The sequence below is a fragment of the Cololabis saira genome, chromosome 16 (genome assembly GCF_033807715.1).
Source record: "Cololabis saira isolate AMF1-May2022 chromosome 16, fColSai1.1, whole genome shotgun sequence".
Classification (NCBI taxonomy): domain Eukaryota; kingdom Metazoa; phylum Chordata; class Actinopteri; order Beloniformes; family Belonidae; genus Cololabis; species Cololabis saira.
In genome coordinates, this window is record NC_084602.1 from 28328561 (window position 1) to 28354843 (window position 26283).

At 38.5% G+C, this 26283-nt stretch overlaps 1 protein-coding gene and 1 long non-coding RNA gene across 2 annotated transcripts in view; both read left to right on the top strand.

Annotated features, from left to right (window-relative positions):
- Positions 1 to 103: 103 nt before the first annotated feature.
- Positions 104 to 20699, top strand: LOC133462661 (uncharacterized). The gene is made up of 3 exons (XR_009784270.1): positions 104 to 135; positions 3180 to 3280; positions 20660 to 20699. It is a non-coding gene; the product is annotated as an uncharacterized LOC133462661 (long non-coding RNA).
- Positions 20700 to 23993: 3294 nt separating this feature from the next.
- nkx2.2a (NK2 homeobox 2a) overlaps positions 23994 to 26283 on the top strand; it is a 16396-nt gene continuing 14106 nt past the window's right edge. Inside the window, exon 1 of the mRNA XM_061743501.1 lies at positions 23994 to 24063. The gene's annotated coding sequence lies outside the window, so the exon portion shown is untranslated. The remainder of the gene's footprint in view (positions 24064 to 26283) is intronic.

A 26283-nucleotide genomic window follows, 5' to 3' on the forward strand; every position in this document is an offset into this window, starting at 1 on the left:
CATTGGTCGCCCTGCGCTGGAAACGCTGTCAGCCAATGCAAACCCCATCCGGTTGCAGCTGTGCTGCCTCCTTGGATATTTTGCATAGGGGAAGTGGCAGAGAGGGAAACGTTTCATCCAACATGCAGCCCTCTGGTAAGAACTAATACATCATGTAAGATAGATTCACGGGGAAGAGTGTGGAAGGTAAACCCTCCAGAAGTTGTTGCCAACATTGCGGCTTTGAATAAACAGGGTTATAGACCACTTCTAAAGCTCACATAAAATATCAGGAACATTTCTTTTTCAATGTAAGATCAATTTCATTCTTTTCAAACAGTAATTTTAGAAGTACTTGGTTCACTTTATGTTTCAACCATATATTTATTGGAGCCGAATGAAATATGAGGGACCTGCGCTCTGTGGTGTGCACCTTATTTGATATATCATTTTAAAAAAAACAAGCATGACTGACTGATATATGTTATAAATAAGCAATTTATTACTGAATTACATATGCACACCCTAAATTAGTTGGAGATTTACCCGGCATGTTATAACAGTCAATATTCAATATGCGTTTTGCGTTAGTTGGATATTGTTTACTCACATAATCAGATGGTTTTTCTTTTCTGTATACTGTGTTATAAATTGACCATGTAACTGAACGGATTTTGGTAGATAAGATGTGATTCTCGTAAACCAAGTCATTTGAGATCAAGAGGGAATAAGGAAGACTCGTCCTCCACCATGCAGCCCAAGGTTTTTTCTTCCCTTTCTTTCTCTTATAAGCCAGTGTTAGGGCATCAAAGGTGGGAATGGCCTCATGTAATCGATACCTCTGTAGATCGCAGAGCTCCCAGACTATGGGGATATCGACTGGATTCCAGAGACGTACATTATCACAGCATGTTTTCGGAGTTTCCTGTGCAAGTTTAGAAGGTATCGTTTATAAGCTCGCAAAACGTTACTAGTAAAACTTAACAGTCGACCCAATGGTAACAAGGTGCAGGGTCCCTATCCCCCCTCACACACTCCCACCCCTCTCTCCTCTGTCTGCTTCACCTCGCCATCCAGATCTTGGAGTGCAGGACACATGGAAAGCATTAGGTTGGCTTAGAGGAGGACTATCTGGGTGCTCGAGAAGATCTCTTGGAAGATCGCATAAATGTTAGAAGAAAGTGATGGACGCACTATTTTTTTCCCCCTCCTTTCAGCTCGGATATTCAGTTTGCCTGGAAACAAGGTGACTGCGTTTACATTTTCTTATTGGCAGGACGGTGGTAATACAGGTGTCTGGAGGAAGAATCACCTGTTTTCGCAGCCGACTACAATACAAACCCTAATGATTATAACAATAGACAATCTTTCAGCGTCTTTCTGACAGCGTCTGTCACTCACTCACTGCCTCATATATGTGCAAAGGTTTTCTGTACCCTGATTGACTCGCAGGGCTCCCCTCATCTGGACATCGTCGGAATTACATGATTTGACTAGCACATTGTTACTTTTTGGATGTGATTTATTTCTTTTTGTTCCATTTTTAAAAAAATGACTCATAAGCATGTCATAATAAAACTGTTGGATAACAAACCAAGGTGCGTTGATGGACACCCTTAACTCATATTTATCTATGATATTTCTTTGCTTTATAGTTTAATACATTTACTCAAACCCTTTTTTTGTTGCTTCACAATTTTTCTGTTTCGTAGAAATTGTTTTTACGTGTCCGTAGATGTTTGAATGATGCACCAACGATTATAACTTGATTTTTATACTGATAATAGCCTTTGGAATTTGGGAAAAATTACAAGGATGCGTGCATTCACCTTATGCGTCTTAAGAAAGCAATGATTTCCCCCTCTTTATTTAAATGAATTTTTATCTGAGTACATTTTCATTTTTATCTCTTTAAACGAGCAGTTTTACCATAACATGCCCGTTCAATTTTAATATTTGTTTTTTAAAGTTGGAAGTGTGAAGCTTTTCGAAGTGCAGGTGGTTGAAGTGCAGCTGAGAGAAACCAGGGCCTTATCTCCCCCTTTTCTTTTTAGATTAATTTATTTTAGCTTGGATAAACGGCTTTAACAGATATAAAGTTGTCATGCAGGTCAGTGGTTTGATTGACTAACTAGAACTTTAAGTCATTTTGCAAAAAACGATCCATTTAAATGCAAAGATCTTTTTAGAAAGAAATATAAAAATAATAAGAAATAAAATAGTCTGCTTGTAAAGCTAAAAAAAGCCTAGAAATATATTGCTATGTAAAAGCTGTTGCTGCTGCTCCACGTAACGCGCACATGTCCGGTGTTCATCCTGCAACTGCCTGCTGGTGCTTCTCATGTGTGACAAAACAAAATCATCTCGAACAGCTCCTCTCCTTTTTCCAGAATTCACAATGTATTCACAAAATACATGCCCTCATAAACACTCCAGCAAAAACAGAAACACAAACACGCTCCATGTCATTCATTCGTCGTCTTAGATTTTTTTCTTGATTTATTCACTGTATTTTTTTATGCACCCAGGGTCATTGCTGTACAATAAGCTTTTGTCAACTAGAATAATCGTGCGACACGAAAAACGCTTCAAAGAGCGCTTACTGCAACGTCAGGAGTGAATTAGGCCTCATTCTTTTCTTTTTTCAAAACTGGGTTCTTAGATTTATTTTTATATTTATGTTTGTTTATGTAGGAAAATGTCCTGTAATTTTATATAATAACTATTATTGTTCGTGTCGTTTCATGTGCAGACATGATTTCTCCTTTCTATAATATAATATGGGTGGGACAGTTTTTTTTAAATTATTGTTTGTGCTATTTTTTTTACGAGGGTTCATTCATAACGCACGGATTGCATGACATTACATTTGGACAAATTCAGTTATTCGTGCGTTTTAAGGAGACGGCGCTCTTAACTTGTGCTCTCACACAACAATGCTGTAAGTCAGTCGTTGTTCCGTCACTTTTAATAAGGCTGAGTAAACGTGCGTTTCACTCACACGCAGCTTGTATCACCTCTTCCTCAAATAAAGGCATCAATTTTTTCCCCACCATCAACTCATTATTTAATTTGTATGCACTCATTTGGGGAGTTTTTACCTGCCATTGTTTATGCAATAATACCTCGGGGTCGTGTTCTACAACTTGCATTGTAATAGACGCTTTATAAATGAAACTGAGTTGTGACTTGCATATTAGTCCCCACAGAGCAGAATGGCTTCCCGATCGCTTTGTGATGACACAGGAGTCAACTCATCCTATCGACACCTGACACCCGCAAGGTGCAACGACCCCAGACGGTAAATATTGGTGTTGGTTTTAAGTGTCATCAAAGGATAAACTTCCTCAAGTATGCTTTGTCTTTAAAGTCTTAAGGGGGGGGAATTTAATTTTTTTTCTCAGTGTCTCTGACGAACTCTGAGAATGTGTGTGTGTCTACTGGAACTGATTAATTAACTGACTTATCAGATGCGATTTAGCCGAAGATCTGCAAACAGTGGTTTTATAAAGGCTAAACGAGTTTAAGTAAGTGAATAATAACTGCAAAGGCTTCACGTGTTTACCAAGGCCTACAGTATTTCCTATTATATACAGTAGTCAACATTTGCAGTGTATCAATGACACACTTACTGTACATGTTATGCAAGAATTTTGAAAAATGCATATGTGTGTGTGTGTGTGTGTGTGTGTGTGTGTGTGTGTGTGTGTGTGTGTGTGTGTGTGTGTGTGTGTGTGTGTGTGTGTGTGCGTGTGTGTGTGTGTGTGTGTGTGTGTGTGTGTGTGTGTGTGTGTGTGTGTGTGTGTGTGTTGGAATGGTTTCCATTTGCTTTAAACAACTGAATGAACCATAGTGTTTTATTGAAGAACCTTCATTGCGTCTACGGTTTTGATTTAGTGTGTTTGGGTTTTAGTGATCTCAGCTCTCAGTATGGAAATTATTAAACAGAATCCAGCTTGCCTGCATCTATAGCACACCGGGACCAACACAAGACTGTAGTTTAAAAGGAAGTATGCGTGAAGATAAAAAGGTAATGTTCTGTATATTTCTATACGGTCTTAAAGAGGGAAGGCAAATATCCAAAAGCTCTGCTACTGAGGCTGTTATTTCCCTTTGTGGCTGTTTCTCTTTTCTTTTCTTTTCTTTTCTGGAACATTTCAAAACTGGACATTTGCGCCTATATAAAGATATGGAATTTTGTGGTGCTATAAAAACATACTACATGTGAAATCTACATTTTCACAGTTTATGTCTGTAGCCCTTCTTGTTGTTCATTATTTGGACGGATTGTGAAATCCATGTTTGTCCTGTTGAAAACCAGCCAAGCCCAACAGTAAAGTAGCACCCACTCTCCATGGTCGGAGAACAAAAAAGGTTTCTCCAGTCCTATCTGATCTCGAGGTGGTGATGTGTAGTTTCTTTGTGCTGCTGCTGGTGAAGTTCGGCTACAACGAGGCTTGGAAGGCATAAAGCTCACTTCTTTTATAGCCACATGACCGACCCACTCTGAGCTGCAGAACACGTCTAATGAGGGTGTGCAGCAGTGCCCTGTGAGGCATGCCAGCTTTTACCAGGATGGATAATTGCTTTTCACCTTCACTAAACATGTCTCATGTGTCTTTGCATTCTGAACAAACTTCCAATTATTACATTTCATGAGGTTTTGAGAATTGGGTCCGAAATGTTTAGGAGACGTAAGAAATGGCAAGTAATTTGTTCATTTTCATTTGACATTTTGTGTGCTTATTTGACAGCATTTGTATGTAAATAACATGGGTCTGACACAGTCTGCGCCCACAGTTTAGATAGATCTGCATGAATTCAATATGTTACCAAAACACTGGTTGGACACAGGAGATGAATCCCAAAAACTTGTTTGCTTATTTCGCAATAATTGTATACATAAATGTAATTTCTAACTGAATTCACATCCATTGCGTTTGCATTCACTGCTTTACTGTTGCAGTCAAATTAGAAATTGTAAAAAGAGAAAAATAAATTAACTGTACTCAGTCACTGAATTACAGTGAATTGTTTGATCAATACATTTTTTTTCTCTTTTTATTTTTCTCTTTTATATATGAGAGGCAATGAAAAAGACAAAAAGAAAACCCTCCTAGGCAAACCTGATCCGGAGGAAACTTGTCTTTGCTCAACTTCCATGTGCAATAATTACACATAATTGTGGTATATTGTACCTTATTTAGAAGCTGCAGTCGTCCCATTGTATGTTTGCAATACAAATGTTTGTACTGTAACTGTGGGAAAAATAAAACAAGACAACATTGTTTTCTCTGTTGTCAGTATTCAGTTTTATCTCACTGAGATGTTCATCACATGGAGAATTCCCCGGCATACATGGTAAGGCCTCAGACTGGTTGATGTGGTGTTTGGGTCACACATCTAGCTTTCATTTAAAGTGGAATCACAATAGCAACGATTGATTTCTTTCCCTTGACTAAACCATCCCAAAATTTGAGCAGACTTGACCACCACATGTGATCAGATGCAGTTTTAGTAAGAAACATATACAGAAAAGCTTTAAGCCTGTGTAGTTTCACAGGGAAGTATGTAGCAGTGATGCCTTACATATCATTCTTTGTATATATTTATGTATTTATTTATTTAATGAAAACACCATGTTTCATGTCACTAAGCAGCATGATAACCAAACAGTGGAAGCAGGAAGAAGAGCTCCCTCTATGGCCATGAGCAGAATAGCCCTCCGTGTTGAAGAAGGGAAACTTTTTCAGTATTTAAAGTGTTATCAAATGAGCAGTCTGTCTGCCTCAAGCGTCGTGAGGGTGCAAATTCAGTCCATGCTGTGTGATGGAGTTGGTTAAATCAATTTTATAAACATCGGATTGAGGGAGTGTATCCCAAAAATTTCATAAACTGCAGAATTTGAAAGTAAAATCTTGATTTTATCTGGACAGCTTTCTTACAAAGTTGAATAAATGCTCATTTGTTTTGTTACTACATCATTAACTCTCAAAGCTCACAGTCTTTGCAGTTTGTTCAGCCAGAAAACTTCTCCAGTCATTGTTAAATGCACCACATTATACTCCCATGCATGGTTTTTGTTTGTCAGTTGGGCTTTGCCTGGCTGGATCTGTTGTCAATTAAGAGGAGAAACCTTAATTACTTTAGAAGCACTTCAGACTCCATCCACGGCTGCTGCTGATTCATAGCTGCCCTACTTGGAAATCAGCCCAGAGAGTCAAAAAACCAAAATGAACCTTGTATAAGCTATAATCATTATGCTTAACTTTTGACTTGCAGCGCTAGATCTTTCTTATTTAACACGTGTTGTCTCTTAGAAGTTAGTTTCTGGACTTAGCTGTTGAGCTCTAGGACACCTGTAATAATAATACTGCTCATGATTACTCAAGTGACCCTTTCTGAGCTGTAAATCCTGTCGTGCGGCATGAATTATTGAGATTGCACTTCTGGCATGATTGTGGGCTTCTAAGTTTAAGAATGCCAGATCCTCAATGGAAAAATGTGTAAGGGGACATTCAAGGCCTCCTATCGGAGGCAGTGTGATATTGTTTTCCGCCAAACCAGAAATCAAGGCCTTGGAGGGGCCTTTTTTATGTCAGGGATAGGGGTACTGTATGTTTTCTGACAGTTGCTCCTTTTAAGATTAATGGGTTTATGAAAACCGTATGTCTTTTCCCAAACGCCAGGCTCAATATCAGTCAGTGTTACCAGCATAAACTTGCTTTTCACTAGGAGAAATCCTGAAGACTGATTTAACATTGGTGTCACAGCAGCAACAAAGCATAAAGTTTTGTTTTGTGTGTGTGTAAGAGCAAAACATCTCGTGATTTGAGATCAGAATGTTTTTGATTTTGTCATTTCGGGACAAAACAAAAGTAGCCAGTTAAGCAGTTTCTGTTTTCATAAAATGAATGATTAAAGGAAACGTATGTTTATTGATTATCATGAGATGAACGCACGATTTCTTGCCGTTGAATTTATATGGAGGTTCAGACATCTTTCCTCATACTTTATCAGTGCACTGACCTCACTGAACTACAGCCAGATGCTCATAAATACATTCCCTTATTTCTACCCTTGTGTGGATGCCAGTTGGGCCTGGAAGTGGGTTTGTTTTGGGTGTTCTCAGTATATTCCAGCTAGAGCAATGCTTTCACATTTCTCATAAGAGAGCCACGCTGATTTCCTGAAATGCATATTATGTATTCATGCTTGTGGTCATCTGTCACGGTGGCGATCTGTTGAAAGCTGCAAAAACCCAGAGTCCAGTGTCCGTAAAATGGAGACTTGTTTGTTGCCACACCCGTGGATTAATCAAGTGGACGTCTCTCTCCTTGGTGAATTGTACTGCCATACAGTAGGACTCCAGATTCAGCATGTGCAAATGTGGAAAACTGACTCCAGGTTCTGGTTAAGTGAGCAGTTAAGCCTGCGTTGAGCTATGTCAGAAAATCAGCCCATGCGATTAGTTTTTGGTCACATCTGTACACATTGCCTTTCGGCTCTCAAAACACGCATGTGTGTTTTGCTGTGTTTAGATATCGCAGGAATCCCTCAAATCTCTCATCGACCTACCATATTTAGAAAGAATAAGCATATTCTAAGTTAATTATGCAACATTACCAGGTTAATCTTGCTGAGTACAAATCAGGCTCAGAGGATGAGGGAGAGATCGCTTCAAACTGCAGCAGAGGAATAGGGGAACTTTGCTCTCTCGTGCCGGTGGTGAAATGTCTGACATGTTTGCGCTGAGTAAGGACAGACAAGTCTGCAACCAAGCCTGGACTTGCTGGCCAAAAAAAGCGCCTCACAGCTCCCCCATTTTTCAGAAAATGCCCTTTCCTGAATGCGTGTGTTGCCGAGGTTTGAAAACTCAGTCTGGGTGTGCAAACTGCAAACTGGAATCTTGCACATTTTACATAAATGGTGGAAACGGTGGTAAAAATGAGTCAGATTCTGCAGATCATACGCTGGAATGACCAGAATAATGGTGTAAAAAATAATCTGCTTGAAAGTCTGCATGAAGAAATCTTTCCTTGGCAAAAGCAGACACATACTGCAAATCCAACCATCCAAAGTAGACGCCCTTTCTCTTACTACGTGACTTGTGTATTGTTGTGCGTTGCACAACTGGATAATTTTACTGATTCGCCAGCGTTTAATTAATATCTGATAACATGTTGAAATTATGATTATTTCAGTTCTCATCAGTTTTTCAGACAAATGATATGTCTCCCAAGTGGTAAACTAATCTAATTATCAGACCAGAAACCGTTTTTAAAGAGTCAGACAAAAACATTTACCGTCATTTTTAGAACTTTTGGTGAAATACAACTCTTTTGTACGCTAAGTATCCTTCTAAGTAAAAACTTTTCTTTGGGTATCTGTGGTTTTGAAATGGTTTCATTTAACTTTAAAAAAAACAATATAAATCATCATCTACTTAGGCCGAATCACTGGTCATAGAAAGCAGGCAATCAGCTTTGATCAGTTTCATATGGCATAAATTGTAGCTTTTGGACCAGATATTAGTAACATATTTTGAATACATAAAATAACTCATATTCATTTGTTGTGTTTACGGTGTGTGATTTCAAATCCTAATTCAAACAAAACTTCCTGGAAAACTCACTCTACTCTGGCCCGTGTGTGAGTGGTTGCACAACTAATTGTTTGTGGTAATGATTACAAGGAAGATCATGACTGTTGTCAAACGGTGTTGACAGCAGTTGAAAGAATGATGGCATGTGTGGTGGAACCCACATGAGATGATGTTACTCTTTGGAAAAGCTTTGGAAAATGCAGAATTAAAAAACCGAGCTTGCTCGATGTCAGTGTTGATCTGAACTGTGTACACCCCTATTATAGAAAATGATGGGCTTGGTTAGAGGTCTCAGTGAGTTTCCTAGATGACTCACAGTGTTATGAAATGTCAAGGAGAACTTACCTTACATCCAGTCATATTAGAGGACTTAGAGCCGATGCTAAAATTTGAAACATCTGTTAACACCTTGCGAGTTAGTTTAATAATTCATTGCACTTGAGACAATTTGTTCAAGATGATGAATTAAATGATATTATATCGTTTTCATGTTATCTTAAAGGCTTTTTGTTATCGCAGTTGATGTGATGATGGAAAGTCTGGAGAGGAGGGAAATTGTTGTGGAGGAGGGAAACCAGTGTTGATAAAGCAAAGCTTCCCGGACCTAATTCACGGCACGATTACTGAGAGAGATGCATTTTGTGCAGGTTTTAATGTGAGCCCATGTGGTGCAGATCACAACCCTGCTGCCACATCTCCAAAACTCCTATAGAGAAGGAAGTCCGTGCTTAAATAATTCCCTCTACAGTAAAACATGGCCCAGATCTCCTGTCCAAGACATAGAAACAATTATATCATCAAATAAAAAGAGTGCAGGCATTTCCCAAGATCAGAGTCTTTCCTTGGCAGCGTGCAGCGATTCTGGCCAGAAGCCTCCTTTGCTCAGAAACACGGCAAAGGATTTCCTCAAGACAGAGCAACTTACATGTGAATAAGAAAAAGATACAGCCAATTGTGAGCTGGAAGCTTCAGTGTTCCTGTTTTTTTTTTCTTTTGATGACGTTTGCCATATGACAATATTAACTCCATCTCACAATAAAATGAGTAAAAGCTAGATCAATCCAATAAAATTGGAAAAATAAAATAAAAACCTAAATCAATGGATATTATTTTTGCTAAAAAGGTTGTAAAAGGTTGAAAAGCCCTGAGTAGGATTTATTTCCCTTTGCTTTCTATTCTATTCTTTCTACTCTAGTGTGTGTGTGTGCGTGCGTGCGTGCGTGTGTGCGTGCGTGCGTGCGTGCGTGCGTGCGTGCGTGCGTGTGTGTGTGTGTGTGTGTGTGTGTGTGTGTGTGTGTTTGTGTTAAATTATATGTAATAAGCTTTAATAAGCTGTACCTATGCTTTACTTAGCAACTCAATTATGCAGGTTTTAAACGTAAGCAGTTACACTTCAAATAATATTCTTTATGACATGTTTAGTCTGAAAAGACCAGTGTCTTGGGGCCAGCTGATACTGGCGTTGGGAAGCATGTAATCCACCTTCAGCTTCTGTATCATAACTTTACACTGCCATATCATGTGTTAACGCAGGGGGGAGGAGAGCAGAACCTTCTGAAAGTGATTCTCGCGCTTCAGAGATTATTTGACTAAACCAAGCGAGACATCATTGGCATTCTGGAGCTAAAGTGTTTGAGTGTGAGCAACAAAATAAGAATAAAAAAAGAAATAGATTTGTCACTGTCTCCTGGTCTTCCGATGATTCAGTCTCTCTCAGCCCACTTTGTTTTTCTTTTCATTTCTTTCTTTCTTTAAATGGAGCTAAGACAAGTGGAAGCAAGTCCAGGAGGACAGGTTTGATGGGCTGCTTCTAATAGTTTTTTTTCCCCTCTGCATACATATTGAGGGAAAGAAGACATCAGTTTTTCCGGCTGAACAGAGGATAAATGCGAGGATAAAAGACACTACAATGTGCCTTTTTTGGGGATTTTGATCCTCTTTCAGTTTATTGACGAGCATTTTAAAACTAATGACTTGGACATCGCTGTCATGGAATAAGTATGGAAGGGAACTAACTTAACACATGTCTGGCAGCTCTGAACACACTGGCCTATAACTTTTACTGGGCGGTTGTGCACCATGAAGGGGGAGCCAGCCGTGAAACCGAAAGTCTTTTGAACTGTGCTCTAAATACTCATATGTGAACACATTCCTGCCACTTTTTGCCTTTACTACACAGCACTCTAGGTCATATCAAGTTCTCAGGGAGAACGCAGACAGCTGCGATAGCATCGACAGGATGGTGCAAAGTGATGACACATTTGCAGAATCAGCCTGTCTAACGAGGCATGGGTCATGGGTGGCTGAAGACACATACCTGGTTGTTCATGTCATCATTTGTAAATACTGATGAGACTGTAGGCTTACTTCTGCTCAGAACAATACCCAAGGCGGGCTGATGTACCGGAGGTGTAGATAATGTTATATTATCACCCAAGCACCGAACCACAACAGAAGCATCGAGAGATCAAACATCTTTTAAAAATAGGATTATTATCAGGCTCTGAGTTACTGATTCTTTGTTTCGTTAAGAAGTAAAAACCACATTTCTCAAACATTGTTTTTCAAAATACTACTCTAAATACTTGAAAAGTTGAATAGGTCTTGAAATTATACAATAATATATTAAACTACGGTAGTAATAACTGAGGTAAACTGGCTTCTTAGCAGGCCTCTGTTTGAAATGATTGATGCAAAACGTTAACGACAAAAAACCTCAAACATAACCATTAAGCAGAACATTGGCCCTCAACAGGTAATATGAGATAACCAATTTATTAAGAGATACTTTACTTTTTTCCCCCTGCAAAACCACAGGCCCATTCACAATGGCAATAGTCCATTTGTCCCACGCTCCAAAGTTTGAGGAGTTTGCTTTTATTTTCCAGAACGTTAGGGCATCTTTCACACAGACAGGTGGTGAAGTATGAAGAAAGACATAGTAGGGCGTCAGATGCGGGCAAACAGGGGGTAAAGAGTGCATGTCTGAGGTTCACTGACAGTACAGAGACCTTGGAGTGAAAGGACTCTCTTTTGGGGGAGTTAACATATAAACACATCCAACATGCAGGTGCAAATATGGGCCAGTGGGGGTAAATAAATAGAACACTTTGAACACTTTGCAAACAATGGAATTTTTCAGATAAACTTGGACTTGAAGCACAACTGGTGCAAAAAAAAAAATTCTGCTCTGCCAGTCCCTGAAATAGCATTTTGAAAAAAAAAAAGTAATAATAATAATTATCATTATTATTATACTATCAAATTGCCAATTCATGTATGGGGTTCTGTAACTCAATTTCTCACTGCATTCTCATGAAAATGAAACTTGTTGGTTTTCTCCATAAAACTGATTTAGGTTCTCAAACGTCATAGTGGTCTGCAGTTGGTTTCAGGATTAACCTACTGTACTTTATGCACCCCAGTGTTTGCATAAACTAATACAAACGCACCACCATCTGGCCTGCGGTGGAAGTTGCTCACATAATATTAAAGATAGAGAGAGTTTCATTATGTAGACATCTTGATGAGTGAACTTCCTCTTACAGGAAACAGATAATATAAAGGATATTTTGAGATTAAGAAATAGTCTTCACCAATTGTATGAATTTTAAAGTTTTAAACCTTCAATTTGTGTCATCGCGTCAGATATTATCATTTCACCTTCTCCTCCAGTAGATGGCAGCATAGACCCATAGAAGAGAAGAGGGACTTGTACTGTAAAAACAAGTCCATCTAAGTAATAATACATTATCTCTATCCTTTCTTTATCTCTTTTATTCTTGAAATAACTTTTGAAATAGTCACATCATTCACAAATTTAAAATATGCTGATGCAATTATCTCACAATATAGGAGGCAGAAAAAGTGTTATAAGTTGTCCTGTAAATGTAGCCTCAACATGACATGATGAGAGCTGAGTTTCTGATTTTGCCAGCAGGTGGCAGTCTTTAACCAGGGTTTTCAGGATGGGGGTTATCCTTAAAATTATCTCTTTATGGAATGTAGAAAAAGGAAAAAACATAATTCCAAGCAGCAGGACACTTCTTAATCTCCAAAGACCTAAATAATGATTGGGTGGGCAGTTTTGTTTTTTTTTAGCTCCAGATTTCAGTTATGTTTTTTTGTTGTTTGTTTTGATTTTTCTTTGAAAACCATGTGTCTTGTTGGTTAAAATAAATGAAATAAACAAAGGTTTATTTTGAAGCCTTTTAGATTATATAGCATTTAGGATTCTTGTACTAATTTGACATTTACGAACAGGCGTAGCTCATGCTGCCAAGGTCCTCTTATGATTAGAATAAGATACAAGAGAAGAAGCATTTGACCCCGCATTGTCATTGTTAATCACTACATCTCTTCCCATGAAAACGTCTCAGACAAACGACGTGGAGACCACACATTTAGTTCAAGAGATGAAATAGCTCCATTACAAATGTCCCTGCAAGAGCGGCAGAACTGGAGGTTGAAAAGGCACCTCTGTGATTGATGTGACACCCTATAAAAAATATTGACAGCAATAGTCCACATTCCTCTTCGGGTTCGGCGGTGTCAGCTTCCTTTTCTCTCCATCCTTCATCTGCTCCACGCCTGTCCCCTCCACGATGAAAACTCGAACAAATCTGCTGACACTGATCCTGTCTCCGCGGTAGGCCTAATTTCATTTCACCCTGAGAGAGACGACAATCTCCAGAGATCTTGACAGACAATTGTATTTACTATTTTCTTTTCACAAGCCAATAAAGGGGGAGCAGTTATTGCATCAGATTATATGAAAAACCGTTTAATGATTCCAATTTAAAACTCTAGACTGAATAATGATAAAGTTAAGAGCTGACAGCCATGATAAATGAAGGCTCATATAAAACATATTTAGTGTGAAGAATGGCTGGAGATGAATTGCACTGTGTTACAAACTCATGATAAAGAACAGTAAGAGCCACTAGAAGACTTAATAACGCGCTATTCATTTTGAAGTGATTTTGCTGGTTAATAAAAGAGCACAAATTAAAAATATATTTATTGTAGACAGACGTCTTGGAATATTACCCCCATGTCTCCATACGTACCCACCCACACCTAATCTAATCGCTCCACATCTCTTTTGATTGAACCTATCAGCTCAGTTTCTCTCCCCAGACTCACTAGAGCTCTCTGTCTGTGATTTGCACGTTGTGTAGGATTTCTTCCAGAGCACACATTGTAAGCTTGTTCTTTGAGAGGACATTGTTCACGCTGTTTGTAAGAGACTAAACCTACAAACGGCCTAACACTGCGGTGCTACATCAGCATCAGCCGCGCCTCATTGTGCAAAAAGTAAATAATTATACATGCTTGCTCTCATGCATTCATCACTGCTGAAACATCCTTGAACTGCTGCATTAAAATCACACCGTATATACAGTCAGAATCATTTAAAAGAAGGAAGCAGCTTGCATTCAAGTTGTTGAATGTGATGACGAGCCATAATCAATTTAGAATCTTCTAATTTTTTTTTTTTTATCAAGGAGTTGAGTTTCTGCAAGAGGTCATGGACTAGAGAATGTCTGATACAATCCAAGTTTCTCACTCAGAGGAAGACATTCAACTCACCGGATACAATGTCCCTCATTTTGTGTATATCTTGGGAAACGTTATTGAAAACATGAGCACATCCTCAGAAAAGGAGTTTAACTGTGGTTTTGAGTTGTACTTCTGCTGTTAAAGCAAAGACTCCTGTTTTCTTCATTCAGTTTATGGAGTTCTGACATACAATCAGTTTGAAGGAAAGAAAAAATTCAAAGAAACCACTTTTTTCATTATTTAATTTTGGTTTGGTCTAATTGAATCTAGGAGAAAACCTGCCTTCACCCTCAGGTAACGTAGAAGGCATATGCAGATACCATAAGCACTATGTTTCTATGTACACAACAGCATGGGTAATAACATCAGCCACCCATCTGTCCAGCCCTGTTTCGGCACAACACACACATTTGAATGATGAATAGCAATTTGATGCAGGGAGACGCTTTTAGTTGATTTACGAAAAGTAAGGAATTATCCAAGGATATGCAAATATATTAAACTTAACATAGCAAAGGAGACTACTGGTATTGATAGTTTAATGCAATGCTGATCATTTTGACTATTCTTTACCTTCAGCATTTCTTTAAAAATAAACACTCGTCTTATAAGAGTTCAGAAAAATGACATCTGGTGATTGGTTTGACTAAGCGCACAAAAGAAAATGCACAAAAGTTGTTTTTTTCCTGTTTTTTTCTTTTCAGCTGTGCTGGATACGCAGGTCAGGGTAATGTCACGTGAATTTTTGACCAAATTTAGTTTTTTCTCGCTTTGCCTACACAAATATTGGAGGAACTGCACGTAAAATATATCTTGATGACACTTTTCCCATCAGAGGGTAGTATCATGAATCTAAATGTTTTCTTTTCACCATTGAGAAGGTGCTGTTTGTATAGGTTATGTCCAAATGTCTAAAGGGCTGTCAGTATTTCAGAAGACATATCTACACTGCTTTGAAAATGTTTGGGGATTATAACCTGACCTAAAAAAGATGTCGTCAACATTTTCCTGGCTTTAGCATGTAAACATTGTCACTATGAGCATGTCAGCAGATTGCAAAGCTGCGTGGCAGAGGCTCAACAGCGCTCCTGTTGATTTTTTACTTTTGGTCATAACATCCTGGTATTTGTGAGGAAATTGCAACTTGAAATACATGTGTGTTTGACCCTTTCTCTCTGCATTATCATGAGTATTGTGGTCCGCTGAATCAATTTAAATGTACGCTACCTCTTCTGTAGACAAACTGTATGTCCTTGGGCACATCCAGATTTATTATAATATATGTATATTTAGGGTCATGTTTCTCAAGGCAGCAGGTTTACTAAAATAACATAATTTATCTGTGTAATAAATTAAAAACTCTGCTTTTGGTGCCAATATAATTTATTTCTAAACACACATATGTGATGAGGGTTCATAAGGACATACTTTTCCAACCTTGGGTGATCTAATTTATTGTAGAAATAATAGGATATGAGAGGGAAAGAAAGCGGAAATAAGTGTGTAAAAAGGACAGCAAAGCAAACCTCCCAGAGGTCTATAAAAGCAACGATTCCTCCTCTCAACAGCCCCCTCCTTGAGATGCTGATCAACCGTGATCACCTGACAGTTCCGGACATAGGAAGGGCTAAGCTCTTGTCGACCTCTCAGAGCTATCCTAGCAACAACGTGTGTCCTTTTTCCTCTGGACACCCACACAGTGCTTCTCTCATCTCTTACCACCTCCCCCAGGCCTCCCACCTGGACCCTCAGTCCTTGGAGAAGACCCCAGACCAACGAGGGAACAAGGAACTCCTGAATGGGCCCTGGACTATCCTTTGTCTGGCCCTACTGGAGAGTCCCTTTATTTACAAAGTCTTTAATGCTGTATGTTTTCTTGTCTCTTAATTGCATTGGCCTTTGCTGCCCCTTGGTCAATCAATACCTCCTCTCCAATGACATCAGCAACTCCATTCAACAGGGCTTTTCCAGGTGATGGGTGTTTCGTGGGAGAACTTGTGGGAATGAGGCATGCTAATGTAGACCCGCGGCTTTCTCTTCCGCCATTAACTGTTCACATTCTCCATCCCTGGTTCTGGGGTACAGGTCTACAAGCAACTACATCAAAAAATTAGTGCGTGCAACTGCGGTTTTCTCTGAATTTCTATGTGTGTGTGTTAATTCTCAGATCACAAGGTTGTGTCTTCTTCAGCTGCATGTCAGCTGGTGTCTCAAGTGCATAGGTGAGCTGGCTGTACATACAGGATTGATGCGGCAATCAGTGCCATCAAAACAGTATTGCTGACCCTTTAACTCCAGAGGAGAGCTGGAAAGAGAAGGAGTTGACATGCCTTTATCACTTTTGAGTGTGTGTGACTAAACAAATTAATCATAAGAGGTCTAATCCTCTCCTACGTCCAATTCAGCAATGATTCTCTAGGGCGGTAGCGTGGAAATGTTTAGACAGAGCTGGACATAATTATCTTTTTGTGTACTTTAATAAGGACACATCCGAGTGCTCCGGTGACAGCGGCACACACATCACATAACTACCGTACAGTGATATTATCCCCTTCATTCTGCGTAATTAAAACGTAAATAATTAAATGCCACTAACTAACCTAGCTGGTATGCAAATTTGATGATTTAGTGAGTTGGAGAACACAGGGATTTTTTTTTCTTTTTTGCCAAATGGGGACCATTTAAAGTTGACCTTTGGAAATGTTATTTTGAATGCAATGTGATGGCGCTGTTTAATTTGAAGAGGTACTTATCCCAAAGTCAACATCTTACTTCTGTTTTCCTGATTCACACTCGGTCACCATATATTAGGCAGTAGCCTGGCAACCACAAGGGTAGAGCCGTACAAAATGGATATGTTTGCAATATGACCGGCCCAGCGTGCTCCTTACCGCTGACCCCGCCTGCCATTTTGTTTCTGTCCTGCGAAGGTGTCAGTGATAAACGTTACCTTGTCTCAGCAGGTGTGTCTGGATGGAGGGCCCTGCCGTACCAAGGGGGTCACCAACCCCACACTGTTTCCCCCATTTATTTGAATAATGGGCCATTAGGACGGCTGGATATCCAATGTTAAAGTAGCTGTATGTGTTAGATAAAAGACATAATTACCTGAGAGAGGGAGTATGTGTTGGTGCACACTTTACCTCAGCTGGGCTCCAAAGCGCAGAATTTGAATGAACTCCCACCAATAGATGGCGACAGCGAGGCAGAGGAAGGGCAACATGAGGGTGAAGACCCTTGTTCTGACACATACACACCACAACAACTGCAGTCTTAACAAACTAGTCATATAAAACCAAACTGAGTAATAAACAATATATTCAAAAAGAAAGCACTACAGCATAGTTCAAATTTGGATACAATAAAATTCAAGCCATTGCCAGAGTATATTTTGATTTTTCAACTCTAATTTGCACTCAAAATGCATCTTTCAGTTTATTTTCATTCTTTTTTTTGTTTGCTTTGCAAACATTATTTACATTTTTAGAGTCAATGTACCAACTACCATATCACACATCTTTAAAACTATTTTCCAGCAATTACTGTTCTTGTTGAATTTCATAGTATCATGGTGAACAGAGAGTTGGCAATTGGGTTTGTAAGAGGCAGAGTTGTCCTTTTCTCTTCATCATTGTGCCTCCTTTTACCTTTCATAAATCTAGTTCAAGAGAGACTTGCCTTGCTGTCAATGAAAATGTGGATACAACATTTGGAGTAGTATTTAAAAAGATTTCCAATTAAAGATGAGTTCTTTATCATTTATTTGCCCTTGGGTCTTTATTCCTCAATTGCTATCAGCTTATAAAAGCATCCTTTTTAGCAGAGAGAATAGAGGCCCGTTTTCGTGACCTCCTCCTAATGCATTTCCCTCCATCTTCACAGCCTCAAAAAAAGTTTTCACCTCTCCACAAAACATGTTAATTGCCATCATGAGCCCAGTATAAAGAAAATATCTACACGTTAATTATCCAAATATGTTGGCACCCCATCTGCAGAAAGCCATTAAATTTACTAAATTGTGTTTTCTCCTTTCCGTCTTTCATATTGGACACATTGTTAATCAAAAGGCTTCAGAAATGTGCAGATGGGTAATCCTTGTGTCTGCAAGGAGCAGCTTGATTCAAGGTGAGTGTTTCATGCTATCCCCCCACCACCTCCTATCCTCATTGTGTTATTTAGGTTACATATCCCGATGGGCTGTTCATTGTCCCCAAATTGGGACTATCCTCGCCCAAATGCAGACATGCACAGACAAAAACTCATGCACTTGTAGAGAGTCATAATTCATACCCTTCCATGTAGCCCTGCCTATACTGACGGTAAAGCTTTATCTTCAGTGTTATGAATGAAGCTTATTTGTGAAACTGTTGATTTTTTAGTAAGGTTTGAGCCCCCCCCCCGCCCCATCAGTTGAGGAACTGACACCGTATCTATATTAACCTCTAACATCAACCAACTTTTTTGTATATGTTTATCTTTTAAAACCAGTGCAACATTGAGTATTAATGCGGCACAAAGAAAGCTAATTTCATTTATTTATGTCAATATCATTGTACAAAACACAACGTTATGAATATTTGTATATCTATATAAATAGATATACATTTACAAATGCTATATGTTCAAAACACATTTTGAACATATAGAACCCCTTGTAAATAAATATATATCAATTAATAAATCTATTTTCAATGAATGTAAATACAATAAATAAATCTATACCCAATGTGCACACACCTATCGATAAATATATACATACAGTACACGCATAATCCTAACTATAGAGTTTGTACAAGATAATAATAAAGCTTTCTTTTTACCTTAAATTGTCTTGAGAAGTCTTGGCCTTGTGACTCGGATCAAAATGGCATTTAAAAAGTTCTTAATTAAACTGTTTCATTTAATGATTTCAGACAATGTTCCACAATTCTGTGTTTTTTGGCTCAGTTACAGTAAGTATCCACTAGGTGTATATCTTGACTCTATCACTCTGTTTCCTAAATACTGCTTCAAATACACTGCAGTGTAAAGAGTCAAGAGAAATAAAGGTTTTGGTTTCAAATTTTCCATTCAGCTATTATGTCACCCCTGGTTTGAAGTTGGATTGACTTAATGCTGAAAACAACAATGGTCCCGAGGAGCAAAGCATGTTTGAAACAAACCAAGGACATGTCAAAAAAACACAAAAAAGAAACATCAAACCTAATGTGGTACAGTGCATTCTATTACCCTCACTATTAACGTGTTTCATAAGGTTTGGTAGGTTTTGGTAGTTTTCTGGGTTTCTGGAAAGCACCTATAGAGACAACTTGTGTTGTAATAGATGTCATAAAATAAAACTGAATTGAATTGAATTCTTTTTTTTTCATCAGGGTTTCATGAAATGTTATTCTGCCTTTCTGATAACAGATGGTATTTTATTTAATCCAAGGTATGCTTGACTCATCAGGACCTCATACTTCACTAAACATTGTACAATGACGACTTATGTTTTTTTTTTTTTGTGTCACATGAAAAGAAATCTTTAAAGAACACACATATGGACTTCTTCCATCCTTGCTCCAAACAGCACATCTGCATTAATTTAAACACTTTTAACCTCACCACGTCATTTAAATTGCTGCTTGCTTACTTGCAGGTTCTTTCCAGGTCTTTCATGAAGGTATAAAGTTAGAACACCAGGAGCAAGGAAGTACTGGGTAGTTGAGATATTGGTTTATTATAATCAAGGACAATACTGGAAAAAAACGATGTTACAAATCTTGTCCTGTCTTTAGACAGTGCTGCTTCTTGGTTATCATTCCTGCAAAAGGATCTATATGGTCTCTATTGAAGCTGAAAAGAAACAATAGCTGCCTTCAGCTATCCTTCTACAGACATGTAAGACTCCACCTGGAGCCCCTTTGTTGTTCAGAGAGATGAATATGCAGAGGAAATCTTCATTGATCCATTCATTTGTTTTGGTAGACAACAATGATGAAAGAAAAAGATTACAAAAGTGCTGATTCTGTTAGAGAAGACACTGGACTTCACCTGAAGCAACAAACCTTGGGGAAAAAAAATTGTTAACCTGATAATCACTGTGAAATGTATTATTCCTTCAGTATCCTTCACTATCATTTCAGCATCTTTTCCACTCAACTCAAATTGATACGGTTTGTATGATAAAGTTTTGCCAAATTAATTAACAGTGAGGTTCTGACTAATGTCTGCCAGAGGCATTTCGAATATGTATTTCACAGTATGTTTGTAAGATTAAATGTCCTTCAGACATGCCTTTTCTATTTAAACTTGTTTCTCCGCATGCAATGGGCTACTATTCAACTACGAGAGTTGTATTCTTCCATCCCTACTTCAGTAGGGTGCTACTGCTGAAGGTAACAGTCGATATCTTTGCAAAGCTTTTGAATCTTCCTTTCAAAGCTTTTCTGTGCAGATGGAGTAAAGGCGAGGTGAAGCTCGGCGAGCTTGCAATGATCTGTCCTTGACTCGTGCTCTTGTTTATTGTTTCAGGAACTTGCGGAGACGACTAGGGTAACCAAGCTACTGCCTCCGGCAGCAAGCTCCTCTCCTCACAAGTTCACCGAGGAATCAATACGGCTTTGCAGATTAAGACTAGCCAGCAGAAATGACCGACTGTCTCAGCAGCTCCACTTTAGCGCATGCTGCTCTTCAAGTACAGAACTAGTCATCTTATCATTTTGATTCCTCACCCATTTCAAATACCACTCCAACTGAGAAAGCGCCATATTGTTAAGGTGGTCATCATTGTGAATGGGTGCAGCTCCTCTGCTTTCACCTTGAAGTATAACTGCTTTTGACAAAGATGGAAATATCCTGGTCAGATGACCTTCTTGTTTGCCTCACAGACACACAACTATGCAACGATCAAACTATTAAACATCAAATCAGCCTCACAATTATCAATCCTGTCATTCAAATTGCTCACTATTTTTGCAATTTAAACATGTGAAAGATGCGTAAATGTCTTTGGTTATGTCTCAGCTCTCCCATCAGTACCTTTAATGTCCACACTTTTCAACGGTATCTGACTCAAGATGTACTTATGTGACTATTTTGATCGAATCAATTCTTCATTATTATTTGAGGCTTACAGCTTTTCATAAATCTGACCTTGAAAAGACATTTTATTTTGTCACTCGCTGACATTCATACAGAAATGTCAGCTAAATGCAATAATTTTGGCCCCTGGCCTCAGCAGCAATTTACAAACAGCTATATAGCTTGTCAAGGTCTTGCACCAAAGGCTTAGCACAAAAGAGGTATTCAAGTCTAAAATTATTCATTTCAGGTAATGGCTTACCTTCCATAGAACCCATAAGTTGGACATTTTTGATGGAAATGCCAGATATTTCATGAATGCCCTTGAAGAACTTTTTTCACATAGTAAATAGTTTGACACAGCTCACCACTTTCACACGCTTTGTTCCATTCTTTTTTTTCCTCTCCAATAGCATAGAAGGGCAGAAATGTTATGTTTGATCGACCAACACTTCACAGCTCCTCAGATTCACAATGCACTGTTGTCATTTGAGAGATTCACCAGTGCGTGCAACTGGGCACTTTGGAAAACAACTCACGTCCTCTAGTTTGCATCACCTCTCTTGAAGGGCTAAAAACTCTTCTCGACTTGCTTTAACATAGAGGACTTGGGGATCTAACACTAAACCTCTGTAAGTGCATGTATTCGAGAAAAAAATTGCAAAGCCTCTTTCGAATTGATAGGACTGCCTATCCTTGTGTATGGGTCTCAGCCATACAAGTGAGCCCTTAGGTTTAATTAATTTTTTTTCTCCATATATCTTCTGTGAAGATCAACCCCATCTCTGTCATTTGTGCGTTGAGAAGCTCCCCCTCTTTTAGCTCTCCTGGAGTGGTCAATACATTAAAACTTGAACTGATTGATTTCAGGATGGCTGTGCCGTCAGTGTTCTTACACGGCCATTAACCACATTTGAAGTATCTTAGTCATCAAGCTTTAGGCCAGGGATTGATAATAGCTTGACCGTCAGGGCCTATCTTACCCATCCTTTTTCAGGAGGTCTTGCATTTAGCACCCAGAGCACTTGTGGCACATCTCAAATAGCACAAGAGTTTTCACACAGCAGCTGAGTGGAAAGCTTTTTCACATTTGTCTGAACCTCATGAATACGTTCCAACTCTAACTAACCACTTTGCTTTAATGTGGAATTTCAAACAAGGAATAAGTCCATGTTTTTTATTTGTAGTCTCAGCATCTTAGTAATGCTCTTGAAGGCAGTGATGGTGTGAGCAGGATAATCTCTGTCCTTTATCAGCAAAGAGGGCCTCCACAAAACCCATCGGTAATGTATTCTATATTGATTGATGGTCGTTCCTGCACTACTGAGCAACACCATTATTACCATGCATAGATTCCAGGCTGCCCACAATAAAATCATTGTCTTCATTTTAGTTATCCTCCCCAGAGGTGTCATGATAGCAGAAATGGTGTTTGCCTCATATTGTTTTCTTCCTCAGTGATTACTGGCATGCCCTGTCATCATCTTTACAACAACCTGATTGTCTTGAAACCCTTGATACTGGGGGATATGTTTAAAGAAATTGTTGCCGAGTTTACATGCAGCAGGTGGAAAGGCCAGTTAAAACAAAACATTTTCTTAGTTGTTTAGTGAAAGTTGTTTAAAGTGAAAAAACAAACTATATATATATTTATATCTACATATATAGATCTATATATCTATACCTATATCTATATCTATATCTATATATATATATATATATATATATATATATATATATATATATATATATATATATATATATATATATATATGTAGATATATAGATCTATATATGTAGATATAAATATATATATAAATATACAGTATATAGTTTGTTTTTTCCCTTTATATATATATATATATATATATATATATATATATATATATATATATATATATATATATATAGAGAGAGAGAGAGATCTTAGATAGATAGATAGATAGATAGATAGATAGATAGATAGATAGATAGATAGATAGATAGATAGATAGATAGATTGATAGATAATAATAATAATAATAATAATAATAATAATAATAATAATAATAATAATTATTATTATTATTATTATTATTATTATTATTATTATTATTATTATTATTATTATTATTATTATTATTATTATTATTATCTTGTCTGGGGCCTCTGCTACCAGTTCCGATGTATTCATTGTGGACATGTGGATCTATGCTGCAAATATGTGTTAATAGTGTGTCTCACGGGAGTTGACCTTGGCTATCAATCATTGTATCAGGGTATCTAGTGTAAACGCAACTGTGGCGTGGATAACATGCCACATCTGCTCTTTAGACAGTGCTGCTTCTTGGTTACCAAGCGATTTATTAGACAGCCCTGTGTGAGGAATAATAGGTCACAGCATAAAGATCAACCGGCAGCGCTTCCACGGGCGTACAATTATCTCTTAAGCTTAGGCCGTTGTAACATTATCTTTCACCTACATCGCACATCAGATAGTTTCGTGTCCCAAAAAAAAAACATTTTCAAAAGAGAGATAACTAGTGGTGAGCGTTAAAAGCACCTTGCTCGGGGGAGCCGTGTTTGCGCTCAAGACCAATTTATTGCAGATGAACATATGGCCAATATTTTGTCTCACGTCATAGCAAGGGGAAAACAAACACCGCGCAATGTTAGCAAGTCAGCAAGAGCAGAGCCACTTGGCCAGCTATGCAAACGCTCTTGGACAATATGAGAAGAGGGGCTCTTGCTTTCTGGGTATATAAACCACATCAAGCTTATCTCTGCACGCACTCCTGACTCCCATTTGGAGATATTTCATTAACTCTGAGCGCTGTCTTAACGCCGGCAACCCATCCAGCTCCCCTCCAGTCTAGGTAAGCGCACTAGATGCCCCGGGCACTTTGCATACACTATTTTCTGTGTTTTAGAGCTTAATAAACGCAGCTTATTTCCCTTTGCTTTTTCTGTATTTCTTGTGCATGCTGGCTCTCATAGTCCTTGACTGTAGAATGACCCTGATCTGGCTGCTTCTTAATTCTGTTACAAAGAGGGAGAGGGAGAGAGAGAGGGATGGGTGGGGGGTGGGGGGGGTCTAATCTATTTTGAGGCCTGGCTTTAGCCCAGTAGCAGGTAATCATTACAGGCACACCTAAGAGTTCTATTATGCTTGGTTGAGCATTATTGTGATTATACACGGAGAGTGCCGTACACCTTCACGTTGGTTCACAAGAAGATTTATTGTCTATATCAGGGGTCTGCAACCCAAAATGTTGAAAGAGCCATATTGGACCAAAAACACAAAAAACGAATATGTCTGGATCCGCAAAAAATGAAAGGTCTTGTATAAACCTTAGAATGAAGACAAATGGTGAAAGGATAAATTTCGAAAAAAAATTCAAAATGTGGAGATTGATGTTGAAGTACAATCTCGAGAAAAAAGTTCAAATGTTGAGAAAAAAGTCGAAATGTTGAGAAAAAAGTCGAAATGTCGAGAAAAAAGCCGAAATGTCGAGATTAAAAAGGAAAGGAAAAAAGGAAGAAAAAGGAGGAAAAAAAGGAAAGAAAGAATAAAAAAGAAAAAAAAACAAGAAAAGAAAGAAAAAAAGGAAAAAAAGAGAAAAAAGGAGAAAATAAAGACAAAGAAAAAGAAAAAAGAAGAAAAAAGGGAAAAAAATAAGAAAAAAGAAAAAAAAAACAAGAAAAGAAAGAAAAAAAGGGAAAAAAAGAGAAAAAACGAGAAAAGAAAGAGAAAAAAAGACAAAAAAAGGAAGAAAAAAAAGAAGAAAAAGGGGAAAAAAGGAAAAAAAGGTGAAACATTTTTGAAAAAGCTCCAGGAGCCACTAGGGTGGCGGTAAAGAGCCGCATGCGGCTCTAGAGCCACGGGTTGCCGACCCCTGGTCTATATAGTTTGAAAGAGAGGAACAATCGAAAGAGTCTAAACCTTGATCAGCACGACCTGCGTTAATAAAAGGAAAACGTATCAAAAAGTAAAGAACAGGTGGATATTATAAATGTAACAGTGATAATAAAGTACCCAGCATAGTGTGCATTATGCACCATGTTGAAGACAGAGTCGCATCTGCTGCTCATCAGGCATAGATGGCAACATCTTAATTTCTACTGCGTGTTCGAGCAACAATATTGACTTTCTTAAAGTTGTCTAATTGGGTGCACATAAGGAGCACACCCTGCTGTTTCTGAATGTTGCCGGTAGAGACCGCTAGAGCTCTACAGATGTCAACAGCTGTCAGCGTTATTACCGCTCTCACGCACAAGTTGTGGCATCAAGAGCCGTCTTGATCAGATCCTCCTGGAGAGGATATTTCATCCGCGTGTTTATTTGTTTATTCACTTGTGCGGCTTTAACAATGCTCAAATTATTATTGTCTCATTTGAAGACGCGGAAGATGCTTCAGAGGCTCCAGTCTTTTGTCCTATTGCTAAACCTCGCCGTCAGTGTAGGCGTTATGCTTTAATGGGGAAGTGATTAGAAAATAATAAACCTTCTTTTTTCTTTTTTTGGGGGGGGGTAATTCATCCTACACAGTAAACGATTAAGGCTAATGGCACAGCGTGGCATGAAATTCACCGTTACAAATAAACTGGTGGTTTAACAAATGAAGGCATCTCCTCGGGGCATGGGCGTGATGCTATAATCTCACCGTGACATGTTTAATCATTAGAGAAAAGGAGACGAATAAAGATTTGTGGAAAACGTAGCTGGGTTTTCAAAGGGAAGAAAAAAAAATCTCCGCTCAATCCAAGTCTCCTTGGGGCACAGCTTAGTCTTCATAAATAAACCGGACCGACTTTACCTGCATATAATATATTGGCTTTTAATCATAGAGGGAGGAAGTCGGTCTTGTCACTCTGTACATTTATCATGTGTACCCCGAGGCAGGCGGGGTTACCTTTATCAAAGACTAACTCCCTGCCTCAGGCATCCCAACATGCTGAAATTCAGCGATTAAAGGGAGGCAGTGATCAGTATTATTATGGATTCTCCTGCGGCATTCTTATTTGTGCATTCAATCGAAAGATTTATTTAATCAAGAATATAAAAACCTCTTTCTTTACTTATTTGGGAACAATCG